Source organism: Chelonia mydas, chromosome 7, assembly GCF_015237465.2.
Source record: "Chelonia mydas isolate rCheMyd1 chromosome 7, rCheMyd1.pri.v2, whole genome shotgun sequence".
NCBI classification, from domain to species: domain Eukaryota; kingdom Metazoa; phylum Chordata; order Testudines; family Cheloniidae; genus Chelonia; species Chelonia mydas.
Genome location: NC_057853.1, coordinates 38,883,782 through 38,900,534, shown reverse-complemented (window position 1 = coordinate 38,900,534; position 16,753 = coordinate 38,883,782). Strand labels below are relative to the sequence as shown.

At 42.0% G+C, this 16,753-nt stretch overlaps 1 protein-coding gene across 1 annotated transcript in view; it reads left to right on the top strand.

Moving 5' to 3' along the window:
- The first annotated feature begins 5,995 nt into the window (after nucleotides 1–5,995).
- SLC6A1 (solute carrier family 6 member 1) overlaps nucleotides 5,996–16,753 on the top strand; it is a 130,540-nt gene continuing 119,782 nt past the window's right edge. Inside the window, exons 1-2 of the mRNA XM_043551357.1 lie at nucleotides 5,996–6,119; nucleotides 11,103–11,317. The gene's annotated coding sequence lies outside the window, so the exon portion shown is untranslated. The remainder of the gene's footprint in view (nucleotides 6,120–11,102; nucleotides 11,318–16,753) is intronic.

Here is a 16,753-nt window from a genome sequence, read left to right as displayed (position 1 = left end):
TGGGAAATCCTTACAGCCACAGGATATTATGGAGACAAATGCTTTCAAATAAGGATTTATAATTAGTGAACACGGAAAACATCCCGGCAGGATAAAAATTAAAAGGGCTATCAATGAATTTTAGAAGATAGACTAATCATCAGCTGGGGTCAGATACAATGCTGCACTATTGGTTTCATTTATGGGGCTTTTACCCTTTCCTCCGAAGTACCCAGCATTGGTTATCGTAAGGACACTCGACCGTGTGGTTCTATTGTTGCACGTTGCTAAGCGTGAAAGAAATGCAACCCAAATTTCTTTAATAGACAAAACTTAGAGTGGGAATGAGGCTTTGTGTCTCATCATCTCATCTGTCAGCTACAGGCTTCCACTGGCAAAGTGGAGGCTGTTACAGGCTTTTTTTCAGCTCAGTCCATTTGTATGTTGGATTCTGATTTTGTGACTAAAGATTATAGAAAACTCTAAGGTCATTTTATTTTTTTCCTGGGGTCTGATAGCTCAAGCCTTCAAAGGGACCAAAATACCTACTTATTCAGCTTCTAATTGTGCACTGGAAGGGACCCCAACCGATACCTGTTTGTTTTTACTTTGTTTTTGATTCTGCATACTATAACAGCAGTCTGTGCCGCTGCCCAAGACCTGGTAGCTCACCTCAGCATGTAACTTATCTATACTCTGATTGGTTGGTTTTCTTCAATTCCATTGTGTTTACAATTTTTTCCCGTGTTAATAGACTGTCAAGAGAGTGGGCATTCAGTTTGTCTTCCTGCTTACTAAAGCTGTGAGACTGTCATCTGACTTTCCCTTATTGTTCACCCAACATTACCATATATATTACACTGCTGTAGGAAGAAGAAAAGGAGTACTTGTGGCACCTTAGAGACTAACCAATTTATTTGAGCATAAGCTTTCGTGAGCTACAGCTCACTTCATCGATGTGAAGTGAAGCATCCGATGAAGTGAGCTGTAGCTCACGAAAGCTTATGCTCAAATAAATTGGTTAGTCTCTAAGGTGCCACAAGTACTCCTTTTCTTTTTGTGAATACAGACTAACACGGCTGTTACTCTGACTGCTGTAGGAATTGCTCTTTTCTTGGAAGCTGTAAGGGGCCCTGGCATTCTTCATTCCTCCCTGGTTAGTCTGGCTCCTGCAACAGCATTGTCATTTTGGGCACTGCTGCTGATTCCTGCAGTAGCTGCCATTACCTGCCATGCTAAAAGCTAGGTCCTGAAAGGTTCTGGGCACCCTCAAATCCTGATGAGTTCAATGGGATTTGTGAATACTCAGCATCTCTCAGGACCAGGTGCTAAAGAGATAATAAAGGTGTTGTTCTGTCTGTTGTGCTACTTCACTGCATTGTGCGATAATGATATGGCCAAGGCACTGTGATTCTAGCTTGGCTGGAGGCTATGCTTTACCCTCCTATGTTGGTACTGACTTGAGCGCTGCCTCTCTTGTTGGCCTTCCTGGGCTTCTTTCCTTGTTCCTCCCAGCTGTACTGCATGGTGCTCAGTTATACGCATTCTCGGTGCTCACATGTTCTCCCACCCTAAAGGGGGTGCTTTCTTTTGGATTAAGCGGGGGGGGGGGGTGTTTCAGAAACATCATCCAATTGAACGGTGGTGAAACGTTTCATTAGATTCAGTGAAAGTTAAATTTTGTCCCAGTCTAATTAAAGCTCAACGAGCTGTGTTAGTCACTAATCCCGTTAGGTACAGTCTGTTGTAAAGGACGGCGTAGAGCAGTGTTTCTCAAATGTGGCCACCATGGCCGCATGCGACCACCAGGGTCTTTTCTTGCGGCCACAGCCTTCTGGGCTGGGGGAGGGAGGGGAGCGGGGAGCAAAGCAGCGGCCCCTCCCCTCCCTGTTGCTCCTGGATGCACCATCTTGGTGTTGGTTGCTGAGGCTGCCAGCAGGGGTTGGGCCCTGCCCCCCTCTGGAGACACCTGGGGCACAACTGGAGGAGCAGGCAGCCGGGGAGTTCCCCACCTTCCCAGAGGCGGTGGGGCTTGTTAGGGGGCTTATTCCTTCACCCACTTACTTCCCTGGTCCTTCTCGCATGAACAGAGAGCAACAATACCCGAAGTCCAAAGGTGCAAACAATTCGATATTTATTGGGGTGAACTTCCAGCAAGCATGATTCCAGTTTCCTTCCTTAGTGTCCCCCTTCCCAGCTCTGACACCACAGAGCCTAACACCGGTGTCCCTGTTCCCATTCCTGCCCTTAGCCAAACATAATTCCAATTTCCCCACTCCCATTCCCTGTTCCCATTTCCCCCTTTAGCAAAACATGATTCCAATTTGCTTACCCCCATTCCCTGTTCCCATTTCACCCACCCACTTCCCTATTGACTGCAGACTATATACTAAAACTTGAGTTCTGCTTACTATACCTTAACCAATCATTTTCCTGAAATTTAACTAACCAATCCTAACATATTGTAACATGCTTATGTAACCAATTATATCCCACCACCTTAATTAGTTTACACCCAGCAAAATTAATTATACAGCAGACAGGAACAATCACAGAACCAGACAGAGATTATACAGACAAACAATAGCAAAGTGGGAACTATAATGACAAAACAATACAGAAGTGAGGATTTCACATCCCAGTATTGATAAGTGAGTTCTTGCCAGACAGGATGCTATCAAACTAAGTTTCCTTTTACGTTTTCTAGGCACTTCCCTTTCTCTGGAGGCGATAGGCATTATCAGGACAGGATTGTATTCCTAACAGCCCAATAGCACCTTCTTTCACTGTGACCAGTTTGGAATGTGAGGCTGTGACCGGTTGCTTCCCAGCTTATGGCTGCCTCTGCTGCTTAGCCAGAGGCCTTAGCCTAAGACCAGGGCCTGAGCCTGTCACAGTGAGAGAAGGCCCTTACACCGGCAGACAGTGATTTTGATTCTCTCTTTTATACCCCTAACTAGCCAAGTGATAAGAATACACCTAAATTCTTAGAGTACAGGCCTTTACAGACAGGCCTGAATATCTATATCCTAACAGGGCTCAGGCTCTGAGCTTCACCTCTGGGGTGGCAGGCTCTGGCAACGGGGCTTTTGGCTCCAGCACCGGGCTCCATCCACGTGGATTCAGGGCCCATCCCCAGGCCATGAGGCTTCAGGCTCCGGCCCCCTGGTGCCTCCCCTGACCACCCATCCAGGGCTTAATTTGCCCCCAGGCTTGCCAGAGCTGAGTAAGTCTGCTGTGAAAAGTTATACTTGTATGTTTGTTAATATTACTTTTCTCAGCAGACTTACTAGCTAGCAATAAATAAATATGATTTGGACGTGTATGTGTGCATATTTATTTGTTTTTCCTGAAGCTAATGAAGTATTTTAGGAAAAAAGGTGAGAGCAGCCACCAGCTAGAGTTGGTGGCCACACTCTGAGGCCACCAAATAATTTTCCCTGAGGCAGAGCACTCCAGAGGCAGCATCAGGAGCCATGTGGGCTTTGCTGGATGGATGTCCCCATTGCGTTGAAGGGGAGAATAACTTACTAAACCCATTTAAAAGGTAGAGTGTACTCTCCTCTCCTCCTCCTGTGTGACGGGCCAGCTCTGGGAGCCTCTCCTAGGGAATGGGTTGGAGATATGGTCTGACCAGTTGCTTCTAAGGATTTGTGTGAGGGTGGGGAAGGCAGCCCTACTCACTAGCAGCAGCTGTTTGTTCCCCAAATGCAGAGGCTGAGATTCTGGGCAATCCTTACCTGGGCCATGCAGAGAGGCCTCAAATGGCCACACAAGGGCAAGCATGCTCTACCCCTGCACTGTAAGTGAAGGTATGCATAAGAGTTGACATGTCCAATTATTCCCTTACATAGGCAATGAATTAGGGCATTATAGACCCCCCCAAGAGAAGAAATGAGAACAGAGATGAGACAGTAGAGCATAGTGGTTACAGTAAGCATATAGCTCGAAGATTTCATTTCAGTCACTTACTCCTGCTTCCTCCACCTTTCCTTAAATAGTTCAATTGTTAATCTAATACAGGCATCAAGTCTTTCATTATCTCTTAATGTTGACTGTATAAGGAAACGAAGAGAATCAGATTTCTCGCTCAAAAAAACCCAAATACCTGGTACGCTGTATGCACATTTTTCTGAAGAACTGCAAGGCAATGCTGACAACATCAGACTAGGTTTAGAAAAGGAAATGAACCAATAAAACTCTCTAGAGCACTATTGAACATCCTGCTAACCGCTTCTAGTAGAACAGTAATAGAAAGAATACCAGCCCAAAATTAAGATTAGGTGTTTTCATGAGATACTAGACATTAGATATGATTTGTATTACAAGAAAAAAATTTCAGAAGAAAATAATGTCTTCTAGGAATGTCCCAAGTTGATCTGATGTAGGAAAACTGAAAGAATTTCTGGTGTAGATGCTCTAAAGCCTCCCCCTTTATTAAGGTTATTAAGGAAAAGCCCTGGTACACAAACATGAAACAAAGATGCATACTGATTTAAAATCCTTCTTTCTACAGGTTCATAAATCCCATCTCTAAGAGCCAAATTCCACTGTCCTCTCAAGCAGATCTCCTGCTGCCAGAGAAACTTGGCCCAGTGGTTGCAGACATAAATACTGATTATATGAAGTAGTTAACAAGAATAACATGAAAGTTCATTTTTTAGTTTTATCTATAATTAGTGAATATATGGTGCCCATCTCTGGGGGAAGAGTCTACATTCTCTTCCTTGACAGAACTTTTTAAAATGCTTGTTAAAACTAAAAATGAGTTTTGCAGCTCACACATGTCCATTCTCCCTCCCCGAAGGGCAATTTTGTCCGTGGTGGTTTCAATGGACTGCTCACACTCAGAGAGGGGCTATTGCTCATGATTTGTTGGCTGCTTCCTGGCAGCTCTGCATGTCTAATGATAGGTCAGCCATGGCATTCTGAGAAGCCAGTTCCCCTCTGTGTAGTATTCCATGTTCATTCCCAGTACGGCGTAGGCAATCAGGTCTGGTAATGTAAATCTAGTGCCTGCCAAGGGCTTACCCACTCTTAGCATGTAAGGAAGAAGCTACACTTTTTCATAAGAATAGCCCATAGGGAGAGAAACATCTTAAGGAAAATGTTTCCTAAATTATCCCAAAAGATGGCTCAACACGAGTCATTGGAAAAGTGGTGACTGGCAGGTTCCTGTAGCCCAGCTTGTTGTAGTTTAGTTACTAACTGAGCAGCTTATAATTATGCCTGATCCTGCCATAGAGTTGCACTCAGCACTCTTATCAACTTTAATGGAAGTACTGCTTTGGAAGACTCTCAGCACCGGGGCAGGTTCTGAGTGGTAAACACCTTCAAGAGTTTTGGCTCCTGCTGGTATGTACTGCTTCACTTCCTAATATCGGAAGTCCTAGGACCCTGAGAACTGAGAGTTTCATTCAGATCTACACCTCCATAGCACTGAGCCTGAGGAATGCTGGCCTTGAGACGTAAGGACCCCAGACCTGCCCTGTTTGAAACAGAACTTTAAAAGCCTCCTATTTCAGAAATACTTCCTCCCTGCTCATTGAGCTGCTTTTAGTATTTTAATAGCATGGTTTAAATATGATATATTAATGGGGATCTGAATTCTTTTCAAACTCCTGGAATGCCAGTGGCATATAGGCACCTAAACAAATATTAAAAAGGACGAATCAAGGAGTAAACAAGAAAACAGAGAAAAATAAGAAATATTGCTAACTTCATTACTTTATGATGTGATCGACTTTGGCTGAGATTTTCAAAACTGTATAGGAGATTTGGATAATAGTTTCCATTAATTTTAGTAGGAATTGGGCATCAGGACCTCTCAGGGGCTTTGAAAAATCCCACCTTTGTCTTCAGCATATGTTTTAAGTGAAAAGCTCAAAAAAAATGTAATTTGCAGCAAATTAATTTATCTGTGCTTGCTCCATTAGGGATTTTCACCCTTGTAAACTGTTTTCACCCAGCATTTAGGTATATATTATTCAGCTGTATTCTTGTAAATTTTCCAGGGTATGCTAGTAAAGAGGAGGTCCCTCAAAGGAAGAAATGCAATGCTGTTGTATGAAGCATCTGGAACATGAAGCATCTCTATACAATATTCATTATAATCAGAAGTAGCCTATCCTCAGGATCAGGTAAGTGCAGGCATCGGACGAGCTTATGCATTCATCCTGACTTTGATAATATTGCCAAAACAACATTGTTAGGAAGTTTTCCAAGACCAGTTGGCCAGTGTAATACATAATGTACCTCTAATATAACCATGACCTTTGCATTATTAAAACATCTCTGCAGCAATGCTGCTGATTGCTATTGTTTCCTATGACAGTGCCTGTCAGTTCTGTATAATCACTCTTTATTATTGTCTTATGATTCTGTCTCCACTCCTCCAAATGATATTTCCTTACTATGATAATTTTAAGTATTTTAATATTCCCCAGTTTTTGTTTGCTGCTTTCCCTCATGACATGTTAGCACCACATACCATAACCCTTTTCTTTCTGCTCCTGTCCTCATGGCTTGCTGTTCTGACATTTTGCTTTGCTTTACACATTCCTTATCTGCCAGCTAATTTACATCCTTGTTTCTAAGCTCTAAGTCACCTGGACATGTAATCACAGGCATCTGACAAGCAGCGCAGACACTATCAACCATGACCACATTTTTTCAAAAAGCATTTGTTGGGTTTTTTCCTCACACACATTTCTGTCCAAATGGAAGAAAAAAGCAATAATAACCAGTTCTAGCCAAACCCCTCCAGCACCAGCCTCGTTTCCCAAAGATAGCTAATCAATATGGAGGCAAGTAGAAGGTAGCTAATATGGATAATGATAAAATAGCAGGTGCATTGCTTTGATGCATTGTGGTTGTGGAATTAATATCTAGGCCATTCTTAGCAGGCTTCACTCGCTGAGCCTACGGGGAATAACTCTCCCTCCTGGGCTACTTCACAGGGGATCTTGGGTGGCACTAGGGGTGATATACAGCCCTACTCATACAGTCGAGGAGTATTTCACAATCTTTGGTGACACCAGATGCCTCATGGTCCCACCACCACAGTTTATCTCCAGCAGTAACAGCCACCTGACATGGGTCCATGCCCAACACAGCTCTGAGAATGGCTGTATGTTTCATTATGATGGAAAATAGCTTTTCATGCTTCTTAACTATTAAACCTAAAAATCCCATTTTGACACTTCAAATTGCCATGACCCACAATCTAAACAGTACACGCTTAGGCACAAGGGAAAATATTTATTTCAGCATCTTGCGCTAACTGGGATTTGGAAACATTTCCAGCTTACCTACGTACGTCTCCCAAACACTTTCCTTATTCAAGTGTCTTTAGGGTTTCCAAAGATCATCCTCTACTTTTGGTAGTGTGGAAAATTAATATGTTCCTCATCGAATAAACTGTGAGTTGGAAAATTTGAGTTGGAAGTTTTGTCGCTTGTTTCATGAACAGTTTCATTTTTGACGAATAGGCATTTTTGGTGAATAAATGGTTTAGAGAAAAATTCCCAACCAGCTGTACTGAGGACCATGAGTCCTGGCTGTGCAAAGGGAAGGAGATTTCACACTGATCTACTAGGGAGGAATGCCAAACCCAAGAATCGTTTTCAAAAGCACTCTTTGGCCTAATGCTGCTCCCATTGAAGATAATGCTAAAACTCCCATCGACATGAAAAGTGTGTGGTGAGTACTGAGTGCTTTTGAAAATCACCCCCCAAAAGAGAGAGAAAAAATACCATTAATTCCTATAGCCTATGACATAAACTCACCCCTCTCTGAATTAGTTTCTGTTAATATGCAAACATGAGACAAAGATGGCTGGTTTGGGGTTTTTTTTAAATAGGATATTAAATATGATCCTTCATTTTTATTTTATTGGACTAGGAATCTGAGCGGTGTGTGTTAGACATCATCCATTAATCATGCAATACGGATCCTGAGTCCATTCATGAAGTGGTAATAAACTCCTGCAGACAGTAAACAAGAGGAGCAGGTGCTTAGCATTATTTAATCTTGTCAGAAAGCAGTAAAATTTGCCAACTGTTGCTTTTGAGGCTGATGAAGAGCAGAATAACTGGGAGAAGCTACTGGAAAAATGAATATAGCAAGAGAAACAAGAGATTTAGGAACCACACCTACAATTCTTCTACCTACAAAACTCCCAGAAGCTAGAACATTACATATAGATTGTAAAGTGCCTTGAGATCTATTGATGACATGCACTGTAGAAAAGTTAGGTATCAATAAATTATTACCTACTTTACGACCCACTTTGAGATCCCTTTGCATTCCTGGAGTAAAGGGCCCTTAGCATCAATGAGAATCAGGCCTCCAGTCCCACCCACTCGTTCTTTCAAAGAAGCAAGTGTAGTTGCAAGGTCTGTGTGACAGTGGATATGTACCATTGGCTTCTGTGCATTCCTGTTCCTCCTTTAAAAAAAAATACAATTAATTATTGTTTGAGATACACATGTGCATATCTGAGGACAGGTTTAGTCCTCAAATATTTGGCTTCCAGGACTAGGATTATAGAATAGGATCACACTGTTCACTTTTAGTTTTGTTTTCATTGTTGTTCAAAGAAAGTGGTGGTGTGTGAGAAATTTAGTTCCAAATCCACAAAGGCTGAAAGCAGTTTGGAATCCAAAGCAAATGTCTATGGTTATTTTTTGGTTTATTTTCCTTCATGTAAACAGCTAGTAAATATTATCAGCCCTCTGTTTCAAGCTAGGTCATATCTTCAGGACATTAGGGGCATTTTAAGAAAAACTATTTCTCTTATGACAGCAAATGAGAGATTATCTTTATATGGGCAGATGCCTTAATGAGCACTATTTTCAAATTATTGATTTATAGAATTTCATGTAGATTTCCCAAACATGCATAATTTCTAACAAGCAGCTCTTTTGACTTCTCCAAATAATTTGCAAGACCAGTTTTGAATCTAAACCTTTAAAAGGCCATCAGACCAGTAATAGGGAATTTTAGAAGCATTATTTCAAACCCATATGCTACATAGATCAACTGTCTTTTTGCTGCCTTTTCTAAAATACCGTGGCCAAGATTTTCACAAGTGAATAGTGACTTTGGGTGTTCAACTTGAGATGCTTTAAAGGAGCCTGAATTTAGAAAGTTGGTGCTCAGCACTTTCTGAAAATCAGGCCACTTTAAGTTTTCTAAAGTTGGGCACCAAAAATCTTGAGTCACTTTCAAAAGTCTTGGCCTACTGTTATGCATCATACTAAGACAATTTGCATCATAACTAGTGCACTATTAATGTGGTTCAGATAAGAAGAAGAATGGATGCAGATTAAGTTGCTGGGTTGTTTATTGGTTAATTAAGAATTATAATAGTGTTTAAAACTTGAATTTACTATATATTCAGTACAGCAAAATAATTGGCATATGTTAAAATATGTGCCCACTGCCACATTTCTCTTACTATCATGTAGTGTCACATGAGTAGTTTAGATGAGGCCAAATACTCACTGGTGATGAAAGAATGATGCTCTGTATTCACCCAAGTAGAGAACACCACAATACAGGGAGACATGGCCAGCTGCAGGGACAAGTCGAGTATAAAGCGCAGCCGTGATCAAGACCAGTTTAGACAAACATGGGGATGCCTGTGAAGACAATTGTTTGGGACCCCTAGATTCAGTTACTGACCTCTCTCCTCCATCTGTCACAAACTCCTATGCCCTGTAAATTTCTTGGGACGGAGCCCTGCAGTGGGTGAGGGAGAGAATAAGCAATGCATTCTGAATTGGTGCATGTGTTTGTGGAGACAGTTAAAGAAATAGGGTCTGGAGGACGGGGGAAGAGCTGACTCCTGTTCAACTGATCCTGGTGGCAGGAGATAAGTTAGGATGCACCTTTAAACCCAAGCTGACTAGCTGTATGGCTGGGTGTTATCCCTTAAGCCAGTCAAAAAGTCAGACGCTACAATGTGCTGCATGTTTTTTTTAGACCCGAATGCTGCCATGTGTTGTTGCTCACATGAGACTTGGACGCTAGCTTGGAGGTGCTTGCGTGGGACTTGAACTCTAATAGTGGGGGGGGGGGGGTGCCGATAAAGTTGCTTAGATAGTACTTGCATATTCCATTGCACAGGAGCACAACCAAGGTGTTTAGTGATGTGTTTAGATATATTATAGGTTTATACAGGACAAAAAAGTTGGTAGACCTGGAAGGTGCATTTCTACAGATGGCTAAGCAGAGCGAAGTCAGAAGAGCAAGGAAAAGGCAGGTGCTACCATCCCCTGGAGATGTCTACTGTGCATTTGTGCTGATTGCTTAGCAAATTCAACTGTGCTCCATGCCCAGAAAAGGAAGTTAGTCTGAGATATTGCAGCTGCTTTGTGCCTGGCTTTTCTGAGATTTCATACCAACTCTCTGTATACTTGACTTCTTGCTCTGTGTGTATACATTTTCTGTACCACCAACTTGCTCCTGAGTCAGGATGTCAAAGCAGGTTGTTCTTTCTTTTCCAAAATGCTGCAGTACTCCGGTGTGCAGCCATTAGTAAATTACAGGGTAAGGATCCCCTGTTGATTTCCTCCATTCCTTGTATTAGCAAGTGCATGGGAAACACCATTAGAAGGCAGTGCAATTTAACATCTACTGTAACTTATTTTTTCTTTTAACATTTAAAATGTTTTTGGATATTTTCTTCTCTGCCTCAGCTGAATGGTAAAGACAGTTTTTTAACACAGAGCAGCATACTGCAGCAAGATCTAGTAGTCTACTGTTAACACTCTTCCTTCACCTAGTATCAGCTGATCTTACAAAATACGTATCCTAGTCTGAAGTCCATGTCCACATTAGATCTTAAGAGAAAATTGACTTACTCTCATCCCAATGCCCCTTTTGTACATAAGATGAAACCTCCCTATTCGTAAAATGGAATGAGAATTGGAATAACAGGAGTGTGACATGTATGACAGAGCTGTGGGGAGGAGGCTTACTTGATATCTGCCAACACTATACCTGCCTAAGGCTCTGATCCTGCAGTGAGCTCCTCCTGGGCATGCCAACTGTCCATGAAGAGTCTTACTGCTCTCAGAATCGAACATTAAGATCGTGTTATTTGTCCTTCCCTTTAGTGAGCACTAGGGGCCTTGCACCTCAGATAATTAGCTACACCTGTGGAACATCAAGTATGGCACAGCCAGAGGGCTGTGTCACTGAAGAGGATACCATGGTCCTTGGAGGGACATGAGTCCAGGAGCAGAAGAGGTGATGGGCAGAGCACCATTGGAGGGGGCGCACTGGATACCAAAGCTAATTCCCATATCGGCCACAAGAAGGCGCTAAAGCGGTGAGTGAACCCAGTTACACCATGATACATTAAACAATGAAAATGTAGAGGCAGTGTGAAAACCATTGGCTTGCTTTTCAAAATAACACTGGGACTATTGTACTGATTGTATTATTAGTTTTTCCTATCTAGTTAATTATAAAGCTTAATCCACGGTCTTTGCTTCAGGATTTTGGTCCAGCTTCCTGGAGTCCATATGGAATTGCTAATGCTACTGTTTCTAACCACAAGATAATCCTTCCTCTTGCACTGGTTTAGCATGTTTGTTTAGGGAGATGTTGATTTAAAAAAAGGTATTTAAAAATAAGTATTGACTAAATTCACAGCAACTCAGCAAAGCTTAAAGGAATGTAATTAGTGTTGTGAATTAAGCTGTATAGAAGGCATTTCCTTATCGGTTCTAGCCTTCTCCCTTTGACTAGCTGGGAATGACAATTTGGTGAAATTATTGTTTTTGTATAATCCCTTTTGATCAGCAGTATCTTGCAACCAGCAAACGTCATGAAGATTGATGGGTGAGATAAGGATGACAGGCAATCCTGCCCTTCACTGGAAGTGTTCAAAGAAAGTTCCCCTTTAACAAGAAGTCCCACCCCCCTCAGTGCCATCAGAAGTCCCACCTTAACTGGCAATGATGATGTTACAGGAAATGGTGTTATGCTCTAAAATTTTACCCTCTGGGGAGTGGCTTATCACCTTTTGACCTCCGACCCCCAATAGGAAGGCCTGCCTTACCCAAGAAGGGAGTCAATAGGATTTAGTATATGGCCCAAATCCCTTCTTCAGCATCTAATAAGTAGTGTCATTTCCTGTGACTTCATCATTGCCAGTTAAGGGGGGTGGGGGGAGCTTTCCAATGGCACTGACAGGGCAGGACTTCCTCTCATGTCAATCTTATCTCATCCATCAATCTGTGTGATATTTTCTAAGGGCAAGATACTATTTTCGTCTCATTAATATTGCAACTTAATCACATTAATACGTCTTAATTGGTGGGTGTATTTGTTCAGATTTTTACTTCATATTGCCTGTTTCCTAGAATCAGTTCATAATGCAGATCAGCTTGGTGAGTCATTTCTAAAGACTTACATTGAGGGAGTCTGTCTTATATGTTGTTGTTTTACTAAAACTACATGCATAGTTTTTTCATGGTGTGCCGTATTGGAATGCAGTTTCTAATAGTATTGACAACCTTAGATTGAAATAGAACAATACTGTATTAGCGCTAAAAGACTAAAGGCATGCGCTGCTCTGATAATCTCAAAATTCATATGTGCAGGTGTGGCTAATCTGTTCGTTTGTTTCATGCTCCTCTGATGAAAGGCCCTGGACATAGCTCCTATGTTGCATGAAGAATATTTTCCAATTTAACACATGTATTAGTAACTAACTGATCGTTGTTTGGCACCCAGGCATAATAAACTGTGTGCATGGAATATACAGATCTGAGATCTGCCAGGCTATTTACTCTTTTGTAGCCTTCTCTTCTGGGATTTTACTCAGGAGGGAGCAATCCGGCCCTGAGTAATGAATACCTTATCGATAAGACTTCTCATCTTGAAGAATCCCAGAGTGGTTTATAATCTACTTCCAATACATATATGAATCACTTTATCCACTGCAGCCAGACAGCCAAACCTGGGGGTGAAATGAAACAACTATTCAATATGATAAAGCAACCCTATGCACAGAGGCCACTCAAGGCAATCTGCTGCTCCAGGCAAAACTTCACTGTGTTACCTCCCCATCACACTTCCATTAGTGCCACAGGCTGTCTACAGGGCTCTGAACTGCAGAGCACTCTAATGTGTAGCATTCTCAATGCTCCATGAAGACCTTGCTGGTGCAAACTAAAGGGTACCTACTGTACGTTAACACAGTCCTGTGGACTACATCAGTGTGAACTAGGTACTTTTTAATTCATGCCAGCAGGGGACTACATGGAGCAGTTAGTGTGACCTGCAATTCATACCCCCATAGATCCATCTGCAGAGCCATGTAGACAATAATAAATTTTGTTGTTTGAGCATTTTAAAAAAATTTCTTCTCCCAGAAATCCACCACCTTGGGCAGCTGCTGCTGTAGCAGCTGCCTCATGTGCCTATAGCTAGCAAAGCTCTTGACCACACAAGATTTTAGGGCAGGAACTGAAGAACAATCATAGCTTCAGGGAATATATAGGTAGACCGCATGTAATTACCCAAACTGGAGTTTGGCCAGAATGCTGGAGCTTAACATTCTTTCTCTGGTGAAAAGAGCAATGGAAAGGAAAACACACTGACCATAATTGGTCAGGTTCTTAGTCTTTGCTGTATGTGAATGACACCTCCCACAGCAGAGTTCCCAAAACACAAAGCTGGGTATTGGCTCAGAAGGAGGCATTCCACACCGCCTTTCGACATTTACCGTGTTAGGGTGCTAAGGCTGAGAAATGAGCAAGACATGCTCAGCCATGAAATGTAAGCCTTCTGGGCAATTTAAAGAGGGACAATGTCAGAGCATATGAATGAGATTTGCAAAGCTCAGTGCCCATTGAAATTAACGGGAATTAGGATTTCAAATCCCTCAGGAGGTTTTGAAAATAGCCTATCAATCCAAAATGTATGTTACACAGGACATGGGTCTAGCTGGGACCCCCTAGATGGGCCCTCTAGTCAATGGGACTACATGGGGTCACCCAGTCCAGTCCCCTGCTATCAGCAATCCTGTTTTATAATCCCATTTGTAAATTTAGCAAGTTACATCTTAAAACTAGTTAAGTTTGCCCTCATTACTCCAACTCAGAGGTTCTTGCACAACCTCACTCCTCGATGGTTAGAAACCTTCTTCTAATTTCCAACCTAAATTTATTCATGACCAGTTTACCCCCGCTTTGTTCTTGTGCCAACTTATCCTTCAGCTACCATAGCTCTTCTCCCTCTCTGGCGTTTACCCTCTGATGTAATTTAGATTTTTTTCAGATTAAATATATCAGAAAAACAAATATTAAAAGGGTGTCAGGGTATTTTTTTAAAAAATACTGAAAACCATATTATTTGTCTTTGAATGCTCCCTTGCAGCATTTGCAGCCTCAACATTGCAGCACTGCACTAGTGCAGGAAAACCTGACAAGGAAACACAAAATGCTAACAAAGAGCAAAATGGTGCTAACTACACCAAGAGGTTTTGTTTTAATAAGCGAAGAAGTTAAGGAAATTTGAAAATACACTTGCTTTTTTACCCAGCATTTGTCTTGAAACTAGAACATGGGAATTTCCAGCCTGGATCAGACCCACAGTTCATCTAGTCCAATATCCCTTCTCTGAAAGTGGCCAGTACCAGATGCTTCAGAGAAAGGTGCAAGAACCCTATAATAGGCAGATGTAAGTGTGACAGTATACCCCTGTGTTCATGCTGTGCACACTATTGTAAGAATCTTTGTACAAAGTATGCCTTGTAAAGTATCATTTTTGCTGACCATGATTTGCTGGTCAGTAATCAAGTACATTTGGCAACATTGCATGTGAAGTTGTAAGATTCCCCTGTATGGTGGTGTTAATACATGTTCCAAACCCCACAGAGCTGCCGAAATAAAAGTTGGCATACAAAGAACATAAGAACGGCCATACTGCGTCAGACCAATGGTCCATCTAGGCCAGTATCCTGTCTTCTGACAGTGGCCAATGCCACGTGCTTTAGAGGGAATGAACAGAACAGGTAATCATCAAGTGATCCCCTGTCACCCATTCCCAGCTTCTGGCAAACAGGTCTGTCAAGGTTCCTCTCCCACTCTGAACTCTAGGGTACAGATGTGGGGACCTGCATGAAAACCTCCTAAGCTCACTTTCACCAGCTTAGGTTAAAACTTCCCCAAGGTACAAATTAATTTTATCCTTTGTCCCTGGATCTCCACTGCCACCACCAAACTCTAACTGGGTTTACTGGGAAACGTAGTTTGGACACATCTTTCCCCCCAAAATCCTCCCAACCCTTGTACCCCACTTCCTGGGGAAGGTTTGGTAAAAATCCTCACCAATTTGCATAGGTGACCACAGACCGAAACCCTTGGATCTGAGAACAATGAAACAGCATTCAGTTTTTTACAAGAAGACTTTTAATAGAAGTAAAGAAATCCCCTCTGTAAAATCAGGATGGTAGATACCTTACAGGGTAATTCGATTCAAAACATTGAGAATCCCTCTAGGCAAAACCTTAAGTTACAAAAAAGACACACAGACAGGAATAGTCATTCTATTCAGCACAGTTCTTTTCTCAGCCATTTAAAGAAATCATAATCTAACACATACCTAGCTAGATTACTTACTAAAGTTCTAAGACTCCGTTCCTGGTCTATCCCCAGCAAAAGCAGCATACAGACAGACACAGACCTTTTGTTTCTCTCCCTCCTCCCAGCTTTTGAAAGTATCTTGTCTCCTCATTGGTCATTTTGGTCAGGTGCCAGCGAGGTTACCTCTAGCTTCTTAACCCTTTACAGGTGAGAGGATTTTTCCTCTGGCCAGGAGGGATTTTAAAGGGGTTTACCCTTTCCTTTATATTTATCACAAGGTCTTTCCTAAACAAAGGAATATGTGCTTGCCTTAATTTACATTTAAGCAGTAAACAGAGTCATTAAGCAGGAACGGAAGACAAAGGAAGTTCAAACAGGTGAAAAAAAACTCAGGAAATATCCTTCCACATAGAATCTTTGGCTTCTGGTTCTCACCTGGAAATGTTTCTCAAGAGAGGGACTGAAAGTATAAAAAGGAGGGAGAAACACCCCAAAGCACCCCTCTCTATCTCTGCCCATCACATTCCCTGTGCCTGAAGAGACAAAGGAAGCAGACAATGAACTCTGCGGGAGGGGCCCTGACCTAAAGAGTTTGGTCAGTAAGACTGCTGGAAGCATGTGGTGAGAAAACTTAGCTGTGAATCTAATATAATTTGTTAAATTAGGCACCAGTAAGCATTTACTTTTTATTTTTCTTGTAATCATTTCTAACTTATGCCTCATTACTTGTAGTGACTTCAAATCTCTCTCTTTAGATAAAACAAGTTTACTAACTATAATCAATGTGTTCAAGTTGAAGTGTCTGGGTAATTCAGTTTTGGGTAACAAGTTGTGTGCACATTATCCCATTCAAGGAATAAGAGACAATATATTTGTACTGTCACTGAGAGGGCTGGGCAGTACAGGACATACATTTCTGGGGGAAAATCTAGGATTGGGAGTGAATTGGGGTCACACTGCAGTAATTTTAAGGCTGGTAAGAGCCACAGTGTGGCTGGCTGGCTGCAGCGCACACACACAGACATGCTAGAGGCTGTCTGTGAACAGGAAGGCATTGTAAAGGGCACCCCAGGTCACAGTGCAGGGGTGACATAGCTACTCATTAGTCTAGATTGTACCCTGGTGTCACAGTGGGATAATCTGCCTCCCAAGAAGGACTAATTTTATTG